The sequence below is a fragment of the Ahaetulla prasina genome, chromosome 1 (assembly GCF_028640845.1).
Source record: "Ahaetulla prasina isolate Xishuangbanna chromosome 1, ASM2864084v1, whole genome shotgun sequence".
Taxonomy (NCBI): domain Eukaryota; kingdom Metazoa; phylum Chordata; class Lepidosauria; order Squamata; family Colubridae; genus Ahaetulla; species Ahaetulla prasina.
In genome coordinates this window covers 171,977,129-171,999,592 of record NC_080539.1, presented here as the reverse complement: position 1 = coordinate 171,999,592, position 22,464 = coordinate 171,977,129, and the positions used below count along the sequence as shown (strand labels likewise).

The 22,464-nt window shown below is 37.9% G+C and overlaps 1 protein-coding gene across 1 annotated transcript in view; it reads right to left on the bottom strand.

Annotated features, from left to right (window-relative positions):
* Window positions 1-22,464, bottom strand: part of MACROD2 (mono-ADP ribosylhydrolase 2) — a 1,239,845-nt gene that overhangs the window by 1,151,432 nt on the left and 65,949 nt on the right. The window lies entirely within an intron of this gene.

The window sequence follows — 22,464 nt, the reverse complement described above, 5'->3', positions numbered from 1 at the left end:
ATGAAGGCTTAAAAAGCCATGTACCAAACTTGATATGCTATGCATTGTTTTTGTCATAAATTTACATATAGATCTGAACTTGCATGTGAACAGCCAGAAATGGCTCAGGTTCAGCATTAAGTACTGCTTACTTTTTAACTTATTTTATGCTATAGGTCTGATAGGAATCTGTAAGAGAAGTTTATAATGCTGAGATCGCTTTTAGATAATGTTATCATTATACCTACCCATATTTTTTGTATTTGCATTTTATGTTACTATTTAAATGTTTATAGTATATAGTAGGGCTGTCAAAATTCCAGTTTGTGGGCCGGATGCGTCACATGCTGGGCACGCCCACACCCAGTTTAGCTAAGGGGGAGAAGTCCCGATATGTCACGTGACAATGTCGTGATGACATGAGTTTGACACCTCTGGTTTTAATCTTTTTTTCCTCAAACGTATGTAGCCTGAGCAATCATCTTACCATTTAAAAAAATTTAATATTGTCTTTTAGCCAAAATTCTTTGTATGTATCTTTTTTCCTTACTCTGATATTGACAAATCAGTTGTTCATATTTGAACACCAATTCCCTTGTGCTGGTTAATGACTGCAGTGAAGTTATTTCTTTTATATCTATATCCAGGTTTTGCACCACAATGTTTTTACTGTTTCACACATCGTGACAAACAGAATTTTCTTTCACTTTTACTAAAGATGCATTCCCATATCGCCAAAACATAGTAATTTCAGTCAAACCACTTCCATGACTTTCTGAGTGGCACTTTTTAGAATTATTCAGATCTTTATGTTATATACAGTTTAATCCAAACTTGTGTTCAGGAAATAATTGGAGTTAGGGAAGCAATTTGCTATCGTGGCATTTCAGTTTTCCACTCAATTTAAATGCATATTATATTAACAAACATTTCATTTTAATGTACAACAGTTTGCCGTTTAATGAACCAACTGTTATTTTAAGTTTATATGTCATCCTTATAAATATAGTTTAAGCAGAGATCTACATAAGCAAATGTACCAAGAGGAACTTCAGTAGCAGCTGTACAATATTAAAGATATATGTCTGGTTTAAAGAAACACAGTTCCTTAGAAAAAGTTCCTTTACTAAGACAAGGCAAGGGCAAGAATAGGTTGAGACAAGGCAAGGGCAAGAATAGGCAAGGGGATGAAAGCAAGTCTCTCTCAATATTTTAAAATCTGTGTTTAGTTTGAAAGCACTTAGAACAATAAAAATCACTGTGTTTCTCTGTGTATGTGTGTGTATCTCCATTTAAAAAAACAGCTATAAAAGAGTACTAGGTAAAAGAACATTCTTTGAAAAGTGAGAAGTAGAAGAGAAGCGCAGAGTTATCCAGGAGAAGGAAATTACATCTTAAAATCCTATGTTTAAATTATACTGACACAGTGACAGAGAGGGATAAAAGTCAGGAAATTCAAAATTAAAAGCTGAATCTCTTTTCTTACTTCGCATTGTCCTTTATCCCTTAACATTTAATTAAAACCTAGTGCTGACCAACTGGTAATAAGCTGTACAGAAAACTGATTATGGTAATTGCTTGACTTCACAGTCTATTGTACTAGACTTCCTCTATCTTTCAAATTCCAAATCTGCCTGCACAACCCCTTTTCAAAACTGAAATGCAAGACTTGCAAAGTGTAGTTGCAAGAGGAATCTTTTACCAAGTGCCCATAATTCTACATGTGCAGAATAGATTATCCAAAGTATTTTTGAAAAAACTACCAAAACATTTTTATCAATATTATAGCCCTATATAGTTGCTGTCCAGAATTTATTCTACTGGAAAATATTTTAAGTCTGGCTAGTTTTTACAGCTGAATATATACTTTCTCAATACATTTGAAGGAAAAATTTAATTCTAAATTTCACACAATCTGCTGAGAAAGACAAATTGACAGAAAATACTCATGAAAAGAGATAGAAATCATAAACAAAGTTGAGCTTTCTTGTTTTGAAAATCTAGGGTTTCCAGTATTGGCTAAAACAAAACCTTTCTTTTTGTCACCATTAAATAAGTGTAGACGTGAATGTGTATATGCCTGTCTATATATACAGACAAAATAAAAAAGATAACCTTAAAAAGTGCAGACCCAGGAAAAAATTCAATTAATGTTAATTGGATTAATATGAATAGTAATTCATTGTCAATAAGTAAGCAACCTTTCTTTAAGATTTATTCTTCCACACCTGCATATGTATATACAAAATCCCGGCTTATTCCATGTGGTAGTGATTGAGATTGGAGCACTAGAAATAGAGGGTTTTATTCTCCTTTTGAAAAAAAGAAATGCATTGAAAAAGGCAAATGGAAATTTATACGCAATTTCTCTGAATGTTATGGTTCTTTCTCCCAGGTAGAGAAACTCAGGAGATCTAATAAGAAATAAGATTTCTTGTTTCTTTTAGCAAATAAGAAATCTTACAACACTCTACTCCCATTCACTTGAGGGAAGACATGTGCTAGTTCTCCTGCTTTTTTCTATTTATATGCTAGATGGTTAGCATGTATAACAATAATTATAACACAGTGTTTGTGTGTGTTTGTGTCTTCTTAATTAACTTATTACCTTAGTGTTAATATAGATCCTTCAAATATTTTAAACACACACACACTTTACACAATGGCTATATAAGTTATTCAACTATTATTGAAAACATGATTATCTGAGTTTTTACATTACTACTTAATTTTTTCCTTTATGTTTGTACCTTTTTATTATTTGCAATTTTTCCTTAAAAAGAACAATAATTCAAAACACATTGAATGATTATGCTCACTATTAAAACCAACTTGGTTTTGTTATGCTAAGGTGATTCTGGCTGCAACAAACATAAAAGTAGTTATTATAGCTAGGAGCATCTTTTCTTCATTTAAAGTAATACCCAGTTTGCTACTCTTTATGAGTAAAGAGAACCTGAAATTAATTATACATGTTCTTAGCTGTATTATTTATACTTCCTCTTCAAAATGTTTGTGTAGAATTACTTTGAAGATGGCTTAGAAAATTCTTATTAGTAACATAAAGTTGCAGGTTATTGAGATAGGTAAATACAACTATATGTGACACCAATTCTTCAGTACAGCGATTACAGTTATTCCTCTTTTCTGCTTTACTATAATTTTTTTTATTCTCTCTTCCTTTATTATACTGGGATATGTTTTTAATCTTAAAGCTTTGTTGAATTTTATTTCCAACACACCAAGATAACTCCAGTTATTAGGTTATTTGAAATTTCTCTGTGCTTGAGAAACACCAGTTTAGAATTCATACCCCTTCACCAGTTGCTTTCTGAAGAGTTGGACTTAGTTTGAAAGGCACATGAAGATCTCCCATTATTTTTGGATTCCTAATGGGTTGTGTTGTGATGATCTTGATATGAGTAGACATTGACCTTGACTTACAACCAAAATGGAGCCTGGAATTTCAGTTGTACATCACTGTGATCATGAGTTGAGATACCACATGATCTGATTCGATTTTACAAACCATTTTAATCATACTTATCTCTATGATTGTAAAGCATATCATGTGATCATTAGGTAAAACACACAGTTGTTAAGCAAATTCATTCTTCCAAATGGGTGAGGTTCTTGCTGGAAACCAGCAAAAACAAATTGCAGTCATATGACCAAAGGACACTGTTGTAAAGAGGGGAGCAGCAGTTATAACTTCATCGGTTGTAAAGAGGGGAGCAGCAGTTATAACTTCAAGGATGGGTAGCTTTTTTTAAACTCCGCTATAACTTTGAACAGTTGTTAAACAACCAGTAGTAAGTCAATATTACCTGTATTTTCAGTCTTCTGACATATTGGGCAAAGCAAGCTTAGTTTGTTTATAGTATGGAATAAGTAAGTATGGGTGGAATTAATTCCCCCAGGAATTATTTCTTTTGTCATGACCACTAATTCATTATTTTTCATGGCTGATCCACTCCTTTATTCCAGTTTCCTTGCACGTGCAGCATATTTAGTTACACAATACAGGAGCACACTTCCTCAATGGACTAAGTGGACAGGACAGCATGACACTGCCATTACTCTGGCTGATTTATAGGTTTTATTTTGCTGACACAACATACTTTAAACTTAGAAAGAGTTCATACTTCTAGAAGATGAGCTGTATTTAATTTCTCCTTCAAGCTTTTAATCACATTTCTCAAATTCTTTAAAGGTATTACATATTTAACTTGATTGTAAACTCCAAACTCCAGATGTAATTTATGATCCATATATTTGTAATTCACAAAGCAGCCAAAATTCAGTTTTCAAAGACTATCGGGGAATATAAATAAGTAAAATATTACTGTTTAGTCTTTTATCAACTGAGAAGAAAAGAATCAGTACCAGATAAACCAGGTTTTATTTTATTTTTTTACTAAAAGACACCCTTATTAAGGGAGTAGAGAAGACAGGGGATCTTGAACAACGTCAATGCCCCATCATCTGAATGCTCCAATTTCAATAAAGTGCTTTTCTTGAAACACTTAAAAATAGTTGCTAAAAGAGCCATCACTACAGTAATGTAATTTGGGTATTTGTTCAGAAGCATGTGAGAACGGATGAATTTCTTTCTATTGATGGATCAAGCCAATCTGTTTAAATCTGGAATGTTTTAAATGACAGTGAAGCGGTAAAGCTATATAAAAGCAGCAGAATGATTTGCAGTCAGATTCCAGTGTTCTATCATGGGTTCCTGCTTACAGCCTTTAAACCCCTGAAACCAAATTGTTCCTCCAGTCTTCACTGGGAGTCACATGGGAGTAGAATTGAGAGTCATTTACACCGTCTTCCTTTAAAAAAAAAACACCTTTTGTTCTCAAAAAGATCTCTTGTAAAGAAAACATATGCATACAAAAGACTAGAGCCTGCATAACAGAAAATGCAATAATTTATTTAGGAAAGAACAAAGTTCTAAGTTGAGTCCGAGTGTGAATATATCTGGCAGGGTATTTTTAGGGTTATTTTTTTAATGTAACAGGCATCTGAAAAAACTGGTCTGGAATTTCTAGTCAGGAAGGAAAATGCTCCATTTGAGAGGTCAAATGCAAAACAACAAACAAAAACAAACAAAAGCAAGAAAAAACTGACAGATCTGTAAATTAGAAACCCTTAACCAGCATCAACATATCAAAAGCATTAACAGAATAATGACAGATTGTCCAACAAATGTCAGGTAAGTTTAAAATAGCAATATTGTCAGCAGGTATATACAGGGAAATGCATTTTACAAATGCAACATAGCCAAAGGAAACTTTTTAATCAAGAAGGCCAACAATGCATATTATAATTTTTCTAAATTAAAGAAAGGGGGCAGGCTTGAACAGTGTAAATCAGAAAGGAGCAATAATAGCAAACACATTGGTTTGGAGAAACAAGGATGACACACAAAATGGGGAGAAAATATACACAATGACAAATGGAAATATTTGCATTGCAAAGATTATATATTTTATAAGTAAACCTAAAATGGTTTGAATTTGAAACCTTTGATTTCAAAAAAGCAGATATAAATAGCCTCAAAACATTTTGTATTAGAAGAAGAGATGGGGAAATTTGTGTTTGAGATGGTAGGAGTTCCTAAAAGGCACTAAAAGCATACTCTCAACAATTCTAATCAAAAACTAATCAAGGTCAGTAAAAGAAATCACTATGGATATACAAATATGAAAAGTTTAGTGGAAAGAGGAGGACAAGGAGGGAGGGCAGAAAGAGTAAGTAGGAATATTTTTAAATTGTACAGATGAAGCCAGAAAGACTGAAGCTCAGAATGAGCAAAGGATGTTAAAAAAGGCTTTTTAAAATATGTCAAAATAAAAGAAAAAGAATCGATACATCAATTAATCCATGAAATGACAATATGCTAAAGTAGAAATTGAGTAACTATTCAAATTCTACTTTAGCTCAGTTGACTCTGTAAGAGGTTCTGCGTTTCACCACATACTTCTGAAGAGCAGAATGAAGGGGCAGATTTGAAATCTGGGATTAACAGAAACACGAGCAAGCATTTATTATGAATGAGTTTAAGTCTCCAGAGACAGATGAATTGGATCCTAGAGTTCTGAAGTAACTGTGTGAGCTCTTAAACATTATCTTTAGGAACTCTATAGAGATGTAAAGAAGTGCCAGATGACTAGAAATGGGTCAATACCCCAATCTTCAAATATTAAAAGCTACAAGTGTGATTTCCATATTGGAGAAAATTCTAAGAATTGTTCTAATTCTAAAATTACATATTTGTTTGTGTGGGACACAACAGTTCTTACAAAACTAGCCTTACTTATTATTTGTAATTGATAACTTCAGCAGATTATTAGAATAGAATAGAATAGAATAGAATAGAATAGAATAGAATAGAATAGAATAGAATAGAATAGAATAGAATAGAATAGAATAGAATAGATTTTTTTATTGGCCAAGTGTGATTAGACACACAAGGAATTTGTCTTGATGCATATGCTCTCAGTGTACATAAAAGAAAAGACCTTCATCAAGGTACAACACTTACAACACTTAATTATAGTCATAGGGTACAAATTTAACACTTAATGATACAATACTTAATGATAGTCATAGGGTATAAATAAGCAATCAGGAAACAATCAATATCAATATAAATCATAAGGATACAAGCAATAAAATTAGTCATACACTCACAAGTGGAAGGAGATGGGTGATGGGAATGATGAGAAGATTAATAGTAGTGCAGACTTAGTAAATAGTTTGACAGTGTTGAGGGAATTATTTGTTTATCAGATATGTCCTGAATAAAATATTTCAAAAATAACTACCCCATTATGAAGCCATCTAATTATGAACAAGATGGCATGACAGCCAAGGAAACAAGAACAAGCATCATCAAAAAAAAATATCAACCCAAACTTCTCATTTGAGGCACAAATGATCACTCTCAAACTGCAATACTTTGCACACATTATCTAAAGATCTACCTCTTTGAAAAAATCTATAGAAGGAAGAGAACAAATAGCCGCAAACTAGATGGACTCAATTACAGTGGGATGCATACACTGTTGAAAGGACCAGATTGGGGATAGTAATTGTCCTTATTGTAAGTTAATTAAAGTGGTTTTTTATTTATTTTTTCCAGATGTCTCCAAATGGGCCATTTATGAGACAATCCGCCAATAGACATACAGTAGAACCTCTGGTCACAACCATAATTCATTCCATAATTTTGGACACAACCAGATTTGGTCATGGTGCTAAATTCCTACAACCCAAACCTAATTTTGGAAATTTAGCGCTTACAAAAAAAATGGTGCGGAAGGGGAAATCGGCTGTGAAAAAAAATGTGTATTTTTTGATTGGAACCCAATTTGGTCGTGGTCAAAAGCATTCATGACCAGAGGTTCTACTGTATCCCCGATTTTCCACACAATCTCTCCTTATCAGGGAATGAAAACATAAAATAGATATATAGATAATGAAAGGAAGAGAGAATTTAATCTTGGTAAAATAAAGTGGCATGGAGAGCATTCTTAAACGGGAGCACTCTTTATAACATCTTAGAAGATGTTTCAAAGAAGACCAAACCCCCAGAAAACAGAGCACAGGACAGCAGTTTTAAGTGAAAGGAAAGCATATTTCAGTTAAATATCAAGAATTTCGTAACTACAAAAGCACTTTGATATGAGAACCAATTATCAAGAGAAGCAATGAGCTTCTCTTGACTGAATAAAGACTGGACTGTCATTTGTCATGGATGCTTTAATTTTGATTCCTGTCCAGAGGAATTAAATGGCCCCTCCCAACTCTATTATTCCATGTGCATCGCTATTCTGCCTGATTACAAGAGGCATTTCTAAACAAATAGTGCAGCTTATTATTATTTCTAAAAAAAAATTCTACAAAGGAAAAGCAATAGGAAGGTCTGAACTATACCAGCAGGCAATACTGCTTTTACAGCTGCTTTCTGGGGTGTCAAGCAAATCCAAAGTAAAAATAAACACAGCCTTCAAAGCAGCAGGAATCTCTGACATGTACTGTCACTGTCTGTTACTCAGAGTTACAACTTTAGCTTTGTTAGATAATCCTTTTTCCTTTTAATCTTTCCAAACAAAAAGATCTTTGGAGTATAACTGGCAAAACAACTCCATGGGCGTAAAAGGCTCTTTTTTAAAAATATTTCAAGAGCACATACATGGCAGAAGTAAAAATGGGACACAAGATGTCAGCTCAGGGTTATTTTAATTCCAAATAAAACATCAACATGTCTTTTTCACAATTTGTTTAATAGCAGGATAACAGAAGGACAAAGAAAACTAAGTTTACAAAGGCCACATTTAAAAATAATTCTTTCAGCAATTGTAATCAGGCCTTTGACAATTTCAGTTTTAAACCAGTACTACCATCTATTTACCCTTATTTTCATTCTGTTCAAATACTCCTATATGGTCAATTTTTACTCAAAGGTGTTACAATATTTTGAATTGGTCCTTTTATAATATTCATGGTGAAGAGATGCTAAGGAGATACCATAGAGATAAGGAAAAGTAAGGTTTTTTTTAACAAACTGAAAGCAACATGCCTCTGATGACCTGATTAGAAACAGGAATGCTATCAACTTTAGTAAGAATAATGACCCATATCAACTGTGCAAGAATTTTTGACAATGGTTCAAATACAGGTGATGACAATGCCCCCCCCCCCAAAAAAAACCCTTTTGATATTTAACTTTCTTGCTTTGAATTTCACTTTAATGAAGGTATAAAATTTTGGACTAGTGTCAGGGTTCTAAGTAATAAATCCAGAGTAAGCAAGACTCCGAGGCATGTAGATTCCTCAAAGAATACTTTTATTTTGAATTATAATATTAGCACGTCCGGTGAAAACCGACTCCGAGGTCTCTTGCAGTTTTCACCTAATTAAAAGTAAAAAGTTTTCCCACTTTCTCAAAACAATCAGTCACAACCAATCACAAAATGGGCTGACAGTCAGGTGGCATCACTCGCTTCCTCCGGCCAGGTGTGAGAATGTCCTTGGTTCCCAAGAGAAAATATGTTGTTTTGGCTATGTTTCCCTCTATCTTAATTCCCCTCCCTATCCCTCAGCTCCAGTGTGGCAACATTAAAGTGGTCAAAATGGCTTCAGTCAGGTCAGCTTCAGGGTTGACAACTAGTTTTAATAGCCAAACTAAAATATTTGACTAGCAAAAGTCAAGTAAAAGTCAACACTGGAAATTTTTAAGAAAATGTTGGATAACCATCTGTCTGAGATGGTGTAGGGTTTCCTGCCTTGGCAGGGGGTTGGACTAGAAGGCCTCCAAGGTCCCTTCCAACTCTGTTGTTATTATTATTATTATTAAAATATTTTCCATGTTCTTCCTTCTGTAGATGCTATCAAAGCAATTATCAGCTGTCCCATTATCAATAAAACAGAACAAATCGTCAAGAACAGTCAGATTCAAACTATGTTCAGGAAAGAAATGTGAGCAAATTTGGAAATAGCTACAAAAGACTCTGAATATTCCACTTGTTAAACAAAGACAGGTTGCTAATACAGGTAGTCTTCAACCTTCAACAGTTCATTTAGTGAACATTCAAAGTTACAACAGCACTGAAAAAAGTGACTTATGACCACTTCTCACACTTATAACCATTGCAGCCTCCCATGATCATGTGATCAAAATTCAGCTGATTGACAACTCATTCATACTTATGACCGTTGCTGTGTCCCAAGGTCACGTAATCACCTTTTGCAGCCTTTTGACAAGCAAAAACAATGGGGAAGCCAGATTCACTTAGCAACTTAACAACTGCAGTGATTCACTTAACAACTGTGGCAAGAAAGGTCATAAAATGGGGTAAAACTCATTTAACAAATGTCTCACTTAACAACAGAAATTTTGGATTCAGTTGTAATCATAAGTCTAGTGATATTTTCTGCTTTAGATTTCTGCTCAGTAATAGAATGATAAGCAACAAGCAGAAGCAGCACTGGCCATATTTCAATTTCCTATTTCTTTTCCTAAGGGAGAGCAAGAATATGTATGAATTTTAGTCATTATTTTGGAATGAAACAGAGAGCATTGTTCCCATTTGTAAGAAATTCTTCCACCTATTTTTGTCCCACAACAGAAATGGATGCTGCTGTGTTGCCAGACAATCCCAGACCTTCGTATTAATCTTGAAACCAAAAAGGAGTGAGGCATCACCCAACAGCTAGTAGGATAATCCTCTGCCTACATTGCTGTTTCAAAGTTGAGAGGAAGGATTGTTACTTATGCTTCAAAGGAAAAGTGCAATTATTGCAGTCGAACACTGGTTTTAATACACATATTCTCAACAAGAAGCATTCTTCAAATCACGATTACATTTACGATTCATTGTTTAATGCAAATATAAGTGGTATGAATTCCAGCTGCATAAAACCAAGGAGGGTAAAGATCTACCTCATTGTTATATCATTAGATGAAGTATAGTGGGATGAGATCTCTCCCCAAAAGCAGGTGAGGCCCAAATGCTAGGCACTGATAATACCAAACTAATACGTTTAGCAGCCAGTGTAATTAATAAGATGAAATCTGAGCCTGCTGGTCGTGTTATAGGTTTTATTTATGTTTTTTAGCTATGTGTTATTGTTGATCATGCTGATCTCTGACTTGTAAATGATAGTTAAGTTTTCATAAGTTTAAACAATTTGGTTCAGTAAAAGTTCTCATTACTGTTTTATTAAATGTTAATTATTATAATCACTAGTTTCCATTATCAGATAAATGACAGGTAAGTTTATTTTGATGTCATTATTGGTAGGAGGTATTGGTAGAAGGTACAAGATACTATTGGAGGAGGTAGGTTCATTATGTATGTTGCTGAGTTGTATAAAATAATGGTGAAAAAATAACAATTTGAAGTGACATGCATAATGATCCCACCTCCTATTTTCCCTACAACAGCCCTGCAAGTGAGTTAGATTGAGTGAGGGTGAACTAGCCCAAAGTCACCCAGCCCATTTTCCTGCCTCAGGGAGGACCAGTACCCACAGACTCCCAGTTTCTAACATAGCTCCTTAATCATTACTCCAAACTGATTTTAATATTTTAGAAATATTTAGGGTTTTCACAATTGCTTTTACAGTGTGAACCAGGGAGTTTAAAAAAAAAATGTGTTCAGCACAAGTAGAAATTGGAAGAAATCTTGGGACACAGCTAAACTATTGGAACAAAATCAGTAAATCTTGATAATAATACAGGTAAAGATAAAGGAAAAGGTTTTCCCTTTCCAGTCATGTCTGGCTCTAGGGCACAGTGCTATTCTTAAGAATAATTCATTGAAACAGTTTAGAGGTGATGTGGTACAACCTAGGACTTCACACTGTCTTTGTGTTGGAATTCTTTTCCAGTTATTTAAAGACAAAGGTATCAAAAATGAAGTATTTCTGCCAAATAACCTTCTGAAATTCAATATAATCTTGCTGTGATGATGTGCCCTCCAGATTGGTAATATATTCTCCAGATTATTGTTTATTCTTAATTTAAGGTAAGGCTAAGATTTATAGAGGAGAATGAGCAGAATGCTTAGAAAGTCTTAAAACGTCTGACTAGATGAAGCCAAGGGTAGGCGTGTATCCTTTATTCACATTAAATTCTAACATGGAGGATAAGATTAGGTTTTCTTATAGATATCCAAGTTTGTTCAATAATTAAAATTCCTACAACTCGTACAAAATGAATTCCAGAGTTCATATATAAAAGAAGACCATGGTTCAATAAAATATGAAATAAATGCCAGATGTTTTTACTCCATAAAGAGTATGTGGACTCCAAGGCTCGCTGGAGTCCATTCACAATTATCTAAACTAGGGATTGGCAACCTTAAACACTCAAAGAGCCACAAAGGTCCTAACCGGAAGCCCCCCATTCAATTTTGGAGCCAACTGGAAGTCCAGTTCCCCCACCATAGAGTCTCCCCCAGCGCGGCATCATTTTTCCTCTACCTATCCTAACTGAAAGCCCTATCAATTGTGGAGCCGACAGGGACAGGGAGCCGCAGCAGAGGGATGAACGAGCTACATGCGGCTCCAGAGCTGCAGGTTGCTGACCCCTGATCTAAACCAAGCATGCTCAGTTTTTTTCAAGCAAGGGCCATACTTTGACTTTGAGCAGCTTGCCAGAAACCATATGTCAAACAACTGGTATGCTCAGAAAGAAAAATCTTGATTGAACCAAGGACAAAATTTAAACTTGAAGTTATATTTAAGTTTAAATATAAGTAATATTAATTTTAAATACAGTCAACACAACTTTTCAAGCATTTAATATTTTTCTTCTACCATGCTTAGAGAACAATATGAGGAATGCTGTTTTAGTTTCAGAAATACATGACATTTTGAAAAAAGTTACATCCCCTTGATTTCTAAGTATTAATGCCTTAATGTTACATTAATATACAGCATATGGCCAGAAACCCTTCTCCTATTCACAGCTTTTTTTCCATAGGAAAGATTTTATTCCTTAACATCATAGGTAATGGAAAATAGGAGTCTTAATTGTTGTGAAACAGTTAGTGAGCGACTATGGATTTACAATCTAAGGACTTCTTTTTACTGTTTACTCTTTAAATCGATTAACTCTTTGGCTGATTTGTTCAGATGCGGAGTATTCTACATTATACAATAATGATTTATTACATAGATATTGTTGAGGGTTCAGTCTTTTGTCACAACAGTTCCTGTGGTCATTTGAGTTGACAGTTAAGCTTGTAAATGTAAATTGAAGAACAATTTATAAAGGAGGTCTCCTGGAGCATGTGAATTTTGCAGTACACTCTCCCAAATAACTAGGAAGTTGGGGGAAGAAAAATCCCATACTGTAGGGTTTTTGTTTGTTTTTTTATTCTGTTGAGATTTTAGACTAGTGGCTTTTGCATATCTTAGAATCCTAAATTTCCTATAAAGAATGTGTGAGAGTAAGATAGAAATCTCAGGGTCAAAGGAAGAGGCTTGAATGGAAAGCAATATACAGGAGGAATCCACACTAAACAGACCTAAAGATATGGACTTAGTCTGTTTTTATTTTTGTATTGTTATTAGTTTAGTCCGAAAACAGTAAAACAAAAATAACACAGAACTGATCAAGCTGGATGGGCTATTATGTGCTGCTTTTCTAAATATAAGGAGAAGCTGCAGTTCAAAATCTCTTTATTCATCTAATGCAGGAATATAAATAGGAACCTATGTTTCAAACCTTGAAGCCCTATTCCAAAAGGTCCCCAAAACCTGGTTATCAGATCTGGGGCTCCCAAGGTTTAGCTGGCTCCATCATTGAGGTAACCATCATTGAGATAACCATTCTTATTCTCCATCCATTGTTTGTGCATCTGTTTTTATAATATTTATTTTAATATGGATTTTTATTTTTATACCTGTTACTTTTGTATCTGTCTCTGTATCTGGATGTTGTGGTCCACCCAGAGTCACCTTTGCTGATATGGACAGCTATATAAATTTGATTAATAAGTAAAATAAATTAACGTGCAAAACATAGAAAACATTTACAATCCAATATGTATTCCATTTCAAATATGAACATCAACTGGATTTTACCCTAATATTTTATAAAGTGGAGGTGCATGCCCAGAATCCTGTAATAACTACTATGCTTCTACATTTGAATATGTTGCCTGCTATCTTCTCTCCTTCAGCCAATTAATACAGTATATTTTATACCACTGCTTGTGGCATTTTCATAATAATGGGCATGAGGGAAGAAAGATCAAATTTCTTAAAACCTAACCATCAAGAGTGAACTGATTGTTGACGGCTGTATGTAAGCAGAGGAATGCATACATGAAAGTGATTTTTAGGAATGTAAAAAGACATGAATATAAATACAGGAGTGTCTAGACCAGGGGTGTCCAAACTACGGCCCGCGGGCCAACTGCGGCCCGCGGGTCAGTTTTTTTTGGCCCGCAGCAAATTCTTGAAGTATAATTTAAATGGCCTGCTGGCCATGAGGCTCAGCTCCTCCCCATGGGCGGGAAATAAGGAAGGGAGGGGGCAGAGGAGGCGGCGAGCGGGAAAGAGGCTGCTGGCTGTGCCACCACACACCTTCCTCGGGCCGCCATCGAGAAACAGGTGAGGAGGGGTTCTGTCCTCGCCTTCCTCGGGTGGGAATAACGAAGGGAGGGGGGGGGCGGCAGCGAAGAGGCTGCTGGCCGTGCCCGCCCAGCAGCTCTGTCCTCGGCTTCTCGGGTGAGAATAACGGCGGGGAGGCGGCAGCAGCGCGAAGAGGCTGCTGGCCGTGCCCGGCCCAGCAGCTCTGTCCTCGCCTTCCTCGGGTGAGAATAACGGGGAGGCGGCAGCAAGCGCGAAGAGGCTGCTGGCCGTGCCCGGCCCAGCTCTGTCCTCGCCTTCCTCGGTGGGAATAACGGCGAGGGGGGCGGCAGCAGCGAAGAGGCTGCTGGCCGTGCCCGGCCCAGCAGCTCTGTCCTCGGCTTCTCGGGTGAGAATAACGAAGGGGAGGCGGCAGCAGCGAAGAGGCAGCAAGCGCGAAGAGGCTGCTGGCCGTGCCCGCCCAGCAGCTCTGTCCTCGCCTTCCTCGGTGGGAATAACGGGGAGGCGGCAGCGCGAAGAGGCTGCTGGCCGTGCCCGGCCCAGCAGCTCTGTCCCCGCCTCGGGTGGGAATAACGAAGGGGAGGCGGCAGCAAGCGAAGAGGCTGCTGGCCGTGCCCGGCCCAGCTCTGTCCTCGCCTTCCTCGGGTGGGAATAACGAAGGGGGAGGCGGCAGCAGCGAAGAGGCTGCTGGCCGTGCCCGGCCCAGCAGCTCTGTCCTCGGCTTCCTCGGTGAGAATAACGGCGGGGAGGCGGCAGCAAGCGCGAAGAGGCAGCAAGCGAAAGCAGCGCGTCACCAAAAGGAGAGACCCGACAGTCTTTTAATCCGTGTAAAATTGGAGGCTTGGGTGGAATTTTAAATCAAAGGAATGCATTGATCAAACCAATATGCAATTGGGGAAAAATCCTGCTGGGCGTGTTGCACGAACTGGACACATCAATCCATCGCGCCTTGGTTGCACTGAAGTAAATTCACAAATCCCGAGTTAAAAGCTCGGAGGGTTAACAGCGCCTGCCGTCTAGACAGGGGAAAAGGAGCGCCCATTTCTAAGGGTGGGTGGAAATGAGCGGACTGCTAGGCGCAAGAAGAAATCTCAGGAATAAAATGCAAAACCCAAATCCGAGCCAAAGTCTTTCCAGGGTTTGAAAACCTGGGCAAGGCGGATTTTCTGGCTTCTGCAGAAGCGGGAACCAGGAGTCTGCCGGGGAAGGATCCGCCGAGTATCTTCCGGGTTTTCTCCAGTTTCAAAGAAACCCTCTTTTCCCCCCGGCGCGCTTCTTCCAATCTGCAGGGCTCGAATCGCCAGCCTGGGGGCTGATCGCCGCCTTGCTGCTCTCTTCTGGCTGCCCCACCTGCTCTCCTCTGGCAGCAACCAAGGCCCGACTCCTCCGGCCCGGAGACTGCGGGCTCTGCCTCCCTTCCCCGGCGCTTCCTCTTCTTCCTCCTCCTCTTGCTTTTACCGCACTCATGCTACCGCTGCAGCCCTTGACGCAGCTTGACCGACGCGCGGAGCGGATCCGGCCAGTCTTGCCTCCTCCCTCCTTGTGTCCCGGGGGAAGGAAGGATCCAGTTTGCTATGGCGCTGTGCCGGTTTCTATGGCTACCCTCGGATACTGGGGCCGCCGCCGCCGCCTCTTGCCAAGGGAAACCACTCGGCGGCGCCTGCAGCCACCACTTTTCACCCTAAATCCCTCCGCGGGCTGATCCCTGCAGGAGCCATAAGCATCCCTCTCCTGTACCTCTTCCTTCTCCCGGTCTGGAGAGAAAAACAAAAGTATCCAGGTGGGCCTCGATGGGGGAATTGCAATTATCTTGAAAAGGAATAGCGGACTAGGGACACCCCGAGGGGTATCTTAATTTTGGATAAACTTCTTTCTTTTGGATGCTTCTGGGTGGAAATTCCTGGGAGAACACCAGACCCCAAGAGTGAAGCTCATACCCTGGGAGTCCATGAGGTTACTCGACAGATGCTCAGAGGTATTGGGTTTTCCCTTTATACAGATTCTGTATAAAGTCAGCACCCACCCACCCACCCTCCTACAGAATGAAGTATTTTGGGGGATATTAAAAACAAATAGAATTAGAATAGAATAGAATAGAATTGAATTGAATTGAATTGAATTCTTTATTGGCCAGGTGTGATTGGACACACAAACTCGGTAACTTTAAAGTAGGTGGACTTCAGCTCCCAGAATTCCCCAGCTATCAATGGTACTCATCAAGAAAATTGAATTGCATGTTGTTATGTTACTACAAACTGAATGTGACTCAGCCATATAACATGATGCCCAGAGTTGCATTATCACAGAGATGGAAGGCATATAAATTCAATAAATAATGGCTGCGATATAAATAATGCAAATGTATTTTATCTTGCATTATCAGAAATAGGTCTTTTTTCTGCATTAATCATTCTTTACTTTCAGTACAGGGTCCAATTTTGAGTACCACAAATATGGATTGAGACCAATTTAGATACATTTGGAGAGAAGCAACAGGGATGATCGAGAGTCTAGAACAGGGGTGTCCAAACTTGGTCTCTTTGAGACTTGTGGACTTCAGTTCCCAGAGTTCCTCAGCCAGCTTTGCTGGCTGAGGACTCTGGGAGTTGAAGTCCACAAGTCTTAAGGGACCAAGTTTGGACACCCCTGGCCAAGATGAATGAATATGAAACATTTTCCCCCCTTAATTGAAGATGATATCCACATATTGTTGCTTTTTAGTAGACTGACTGTATCCATCTGTATTGTAATGTCCCAGGTTTTCAGGCCTCTGATATAGTCTATTTACCACGAGTCACCAGAAATGGCAGCACCAAGAAACGCAAGATAGCAAGTGAGTGTAGAAGATTTCAAACACGGTGGGAAAATGAATATTTCTTTAAAGAAATCAACGGAAAGTGTGTCTGTTTGATTTGCAATGAAGATGTTGCCGTGATGAAAGAGTATAATGTCCATCGGCACTATGAGACCAAGCATCAGAGCTACGATCGTACACAGGTGCCAAACGAGCAGAGAAATTCAAGCAAATGGCAGCTAGCCTGCAAGCTCAACAACAGTTTTTATTTCGTGCTAACAAAATACAGGAAAAGCATACAGCAGCAAGCTATGAAGTCGCAAAACTTATTGCCCAGCATGGCAAACCGTTCTCAGACGGTGATTTCATAAAGCAGTGCCTCATCAAAGTCACAGAAGTAATGTGCCCGGAAAAAGTGCAGGATTTCAACAACGTGACCTTATCCAGAAATACAGTGGTGCGGAGAATCGAGGACTTGTCAGCTAACCTGAAACTTCAGCTGAGAGAGAAAGCTTGTGCTTTTGATTTTTACTCGATAGCATGCGATGAGAGCACAGACGCCACAGACACCGCACAGCTTTTAATTTTTTTGCGGGAGTCGATGATAATTTTGCTGTACGGAGGAGCTGCTTGATATGATGAGCCTAAAAGGCACAACGACAGGTGGAAATATTTTTGACGCTGTGTCAGAGGCAATTGAAAAGATGGGGCTTAAATGGGACAAGCTCTGTGGAGTAACAACGGATGGAGCTCCGCCATGACGGGTGAGCAAAGGAATGGCATCCATGGTGTGCGTCAAGGTAAAAGAGAGCGGAGGTGAGGCTGTTAGGATGCACTGTATAATCCACCAAGAAGCACTGTGTGCCAAGACTGTGCAGCTGGGCGATGTGATGAACACTGTTGTAAAAACTGTCAACATAATTCGAGCTAGAGGACTGTACCACAGGGAATTTCAAGCTTTCTTATCTGACATGGATGCTGAATACGGGGATGTACTCTACCACTCTGATGTGCGCTGGCTCAGCCGTGGCTCTGTTCTGCAGCGGTTTTATTCGCTGAGATCAGAAATTGACAATTTTTTGAAAGAGAAGGACCGACCTCTTCATGAACTGAGTGACCCTCTGTGGCTGGCAGACCTGGCATTTTTAGTTGATCTTACTCATCATCTGAATACACTGAACAAGAACCTACAAGGCAAAGAACAGCTGGTATCACACCTGTATGCGCACATGAAAGCCTTCTGTGTAAAGCTCCGCCTGTTTGAGACACAACTACGAAGCTTTAATGCTGTACACTTCCCTGCGCTGTCTGAAATCAAGTCTGCTTTTCCAAAGGCAGACCTTTCTGCTAAAAAGGAGAAATATGTTTCTATAATTACATCTCTCGTGACAGAATTCAACCAGCGTTTTCAAGATTTTTCTGTCATTGAAAAACAAATCAAGCTGTTCTCGACCCCCTTCCTGGTGGATGCAGAAGAAGTGGAGGAGAGTCTGCAGTTAGAACTGATTGAAATGCAATGTGATGATTCTCTGAAGAGTCAACATCAGCTTCTCTCCCTCCCTGACTTCTATCAGAATTTGGATCATGCCAAGTTTCCTCTGATGAGACGCCATGCAAAAAGAATGATGAGCCTGTTGGCTCAACATACATATGTGAACAAACATTTTCTCTGTTAAATCAGAACAAAAGCAGACTGAGATCCAGAATGACTGATAGCCATCTCTGTGAAGTCCTTCGTGTCTCAACCACCAAACTTTCTCCTGACATCCCAGCCATCCTTCAATCCAAAGGACAGCATCACTGCTCCCACTGAGAGCAATGTTCTTCACATTATAGGCGAGTTAGAAATACACACAGTAATCATGTGTCAATATGTTACCTCTTGTGTGTGGCCCGGGCCACACATGAATTTACTAGGCTTATATACTGTTTGTTGTCCAGTTGTGAAGCAGTTGTGAAATGAGTGATATGGTTGTTAAAAATGCCTACAATCAAGAATGGACAAAACAAAACAACAAATGGACACTCAAAGTATCAAATCTGGCAGAGATGACAAAATCTCCGCTTACTTGAAAGACTATATACTAGAAAATATATTTTAGAATGGAAAATGTGGATTGATTATATTTAAAATAAGTATCAGATAAAAAAATATCGAATAGCATATGAGTAAATTTAGGAAATATTTTGTATTAGATATATTTTTGAAGGAGAGGGGAATTGAGAGTGTGACTAAGTGTGGTGTGACTAAAGATTATAATTTAGGAATTATTTTGGATTATGATTGTTAGTTTTGATACCCTGCATTTTGTTCTGGGAAGTCGTGGTGGGGGTGGGGGTAAGGGGAGGGAATTGGGGGTTTGGTAGAGATGGAGTGATGGTTAATGTACAGGGATTATTGAAGAAATATAATTAATGTAGGGTCGGGTCTGCATAGTTACCATTTTAGAACGGTGGGGAGGGAGAAAAGAGAGAGTAGGAGGTAGGAAAGAGGAGAAGAGGAAGGAAGAGGGATAGTAGAGGGAGAAGGAAGGTGTAGGGTGGAGGAGGAGTGGATGTAGATAAGAGAAGGAGAGGAAGGTTTGGAAAGTAAAAGAAGGTAGAAGAGGGAAGAGTGTTAAAAAGGGTGGTGGTGACTGGGCAAGCCCGACTAATTGTATATAACTGTACATTGGATGAATTATTTGATATGATTGTAAAAATAAAACTTTTTATAAAAAAAAAAAAAATGCTGCAATGGGCATAAATGTGAGGATGGTCATAAGTGTGAGGACTGGTCAAAAATTACTTTTTTTAGCCCTCTGAGTAGTTTCTATGCCCATAGCCACATCCACTCAGTCACATGAGCAGTTAGCCACGCCCACCAGTCACATGACCACCAAGCCACACCCCAAAATAAGCCACGCCCATCCCCCCCCCCCCCCCCCCCCCGTGGCCCGGGCCTTTGCTTATTTTTCTGTATTTGGCCCTCACTCAAAAAAGTTTGGACACCCCTGGTCTAGACAGATGCAATCATGTGAATAAATTTATGCCTCTACAGGTGTTCCTCAACTTAGCATCACAGGAATCTCCCCCAGGTGAGTAAAACAGTCGGTAAGCAAAATGCCCATGTGACCACTTTGTTCAACAACTGTAATCCTGGCTCTCACAGTTGAGGTTGTTAAGCGGACAAAGCGAAAGAGGCATACAAGCTACAGAAAGGAAGCTCAGATCTTAAGGATCCAAGTTTTATTTCTGCAGTCCACTGACAAGAGTTCGGTTGTTATCTGTATATATCATCTGTACATCTGCAATGGGCTGCAGAAATGAAGCTTAGATCTTCGGTATACAAGCTTTATTATTGCTGCCCACATGAGGGGGCATGTTTTACGGCAGCCAGCTAGGTGCATTAAAGAACCTCATTAGTTAAGGACTACCTGTATTTGCATGGAATGTTTGGACATACAGACAGATGTATGTTGACTGAAGTGTACTGGTACATAAGGAAGAATTTAATAAGTAAAGTGTCATTCAACTCAAACTTCTAGTGATTACATGGATTCATTTATTTTTTTCAAAACATGGAAGGCTTTGCTATTATGTTCTTCAATGCCTTTGTTTTGTTTTGGGTTGTTTTGATAATTTACCAGTTTAGTTTATAGCCATGGAATTTCCCAGTGGTTTTGCATCCAAATACAACTCTGGTTAGAACTTACTGAGTTTTTCTGAAATCATCTAAGGTCTGCTGGTAGATGGTATCTTCTAAAGTGAGTGGAATAGGGAGTCATGTCCAAAATATGAATACTAGTACTAATATGCAGGTCCTAAAAATTTAGCTGAAGGGAATTCAGATTTTTAGAAAATTAAAGAATATTTTGATTCAATTTATTCTTAAACTACCGTTTCTGTATATAGAATTTATTATCTCTCAAATACTACTAGACTCTAAACATAATTGACCAAATGGCTTTTTTCAAGAATTTGAAAGTATATTTCTTTATTTTAGTCTTTCCCCCATAGGAGTTTCATAATGTTTAGTCTGTCATTCCAATATGCTGACACCTGGATTTGCACTGCACTGCCTTTCCCTTTTGTTAACTACTGCAGGCCAGGAGAAGTAAAATACAAATTACATAAATAATTACTTCCCTGATACATAATACCTACCTCATTTCACTTAACAGAGCCTCAGTCTTCCCAGTGTTGTGATGTACATTCTACCTTTACATTTAGACAATCAACAGATATTAAAGAATCTAAATAATAAAAGCAGAAATAAAGAGAAATCTCAATACTATTTAAAAAAAATTAAAAACCATTTTAGTATTCTACAGCAGCTGTGACCTGGTAAAATCTAATTATTTCTCTAGGACCCATTGGAATTGTTCAAGAAGATTTGTTTCATTTCTAACTGATGCATTAAGCACTTGGCTAAGCTTCACTGACTGAGATAGCTGAATGTGCATTCTGCATATCTTTTTATGAACTTTCCAGTGATACATGTAGGAAAATTATATAACATGCAAGATAACCTGTTGAATGATTTAAATGGACTAATGAGGATTCTATAACAGACGAAAAAATATTTGCAGAATAGAAATTCCCCAAAGCAAACTATTGAACAATATTCTGCAGTGAACATACTAAGCAAAAATCTATTTTCTTCATTAATGAAAATACATGTAATGCTCTAAAGAGGACAGGGTTAAATGTTTTTACTTTTTACTTTATCTCCAAAATATTTTAGGTCAAAATATTTTCATAGCTATAGATTCTTTAAATGATCAGATCACTTGTGAAATTTATTCCTCTTTCTTCTGATGCCCACAAGAACTGCCCTCTCTGGACATCAGATTAATGCAGGATGCTTATAAGGTTTGAACACAGAGAATGCAGCCAAATACCGGTACTTGAAGGCTGCCTACAAGTGACCAGATTTAGAATCAATACATTGGGAAGACATGTGGATGCTGGGAAAGGAATTACAATCTAGTTAATAAATTACTAGTGAAAGATAACTAGATTGCAGTAGAAAACATAAGATATATTCAAACAGTCTTATCATAGAGATAAGGCATGATTGTCTACAATGCTTTATCTGTTCTAACAAGAATTTCCACCTACACAGCCTGAAATCAGCAGTCTGAACTGAGCATGAACAAAACATGGATAGCTGAAAGTGTTTCCAATTTCCATGCATTTCACTAAGTCATGAAAACTCTTCCACAATATTTTTTTTAGTTTTCAAACGTCACAATTTTTATTTTTTTTCCAAAAATGCTTCTGATGTAGTTTCAACCTCCATGTTTGATACAAATAAAACACTGTCAAAAAAAAAAGTCCACTTAATATTTTCAGAGAATCTGTAAAGAAATTCATCTGCTTTTGTTCTTTCATGGTAAATATTAAAACTGCCTAAAGTACCAAATATCTCCTCAAATGAATTCTAAATACTAACCTTCTTCTCTCTTTAAAAAAGTTTATGACCTAACAAGCTATTAAGAAAAGTCGCTGATAAATTCTGCAGCAATTTAAAATTATATAATCTTCAAACAAAATCTTAAAGCCTATGAATGACCAATATATGCAATCAATTAATA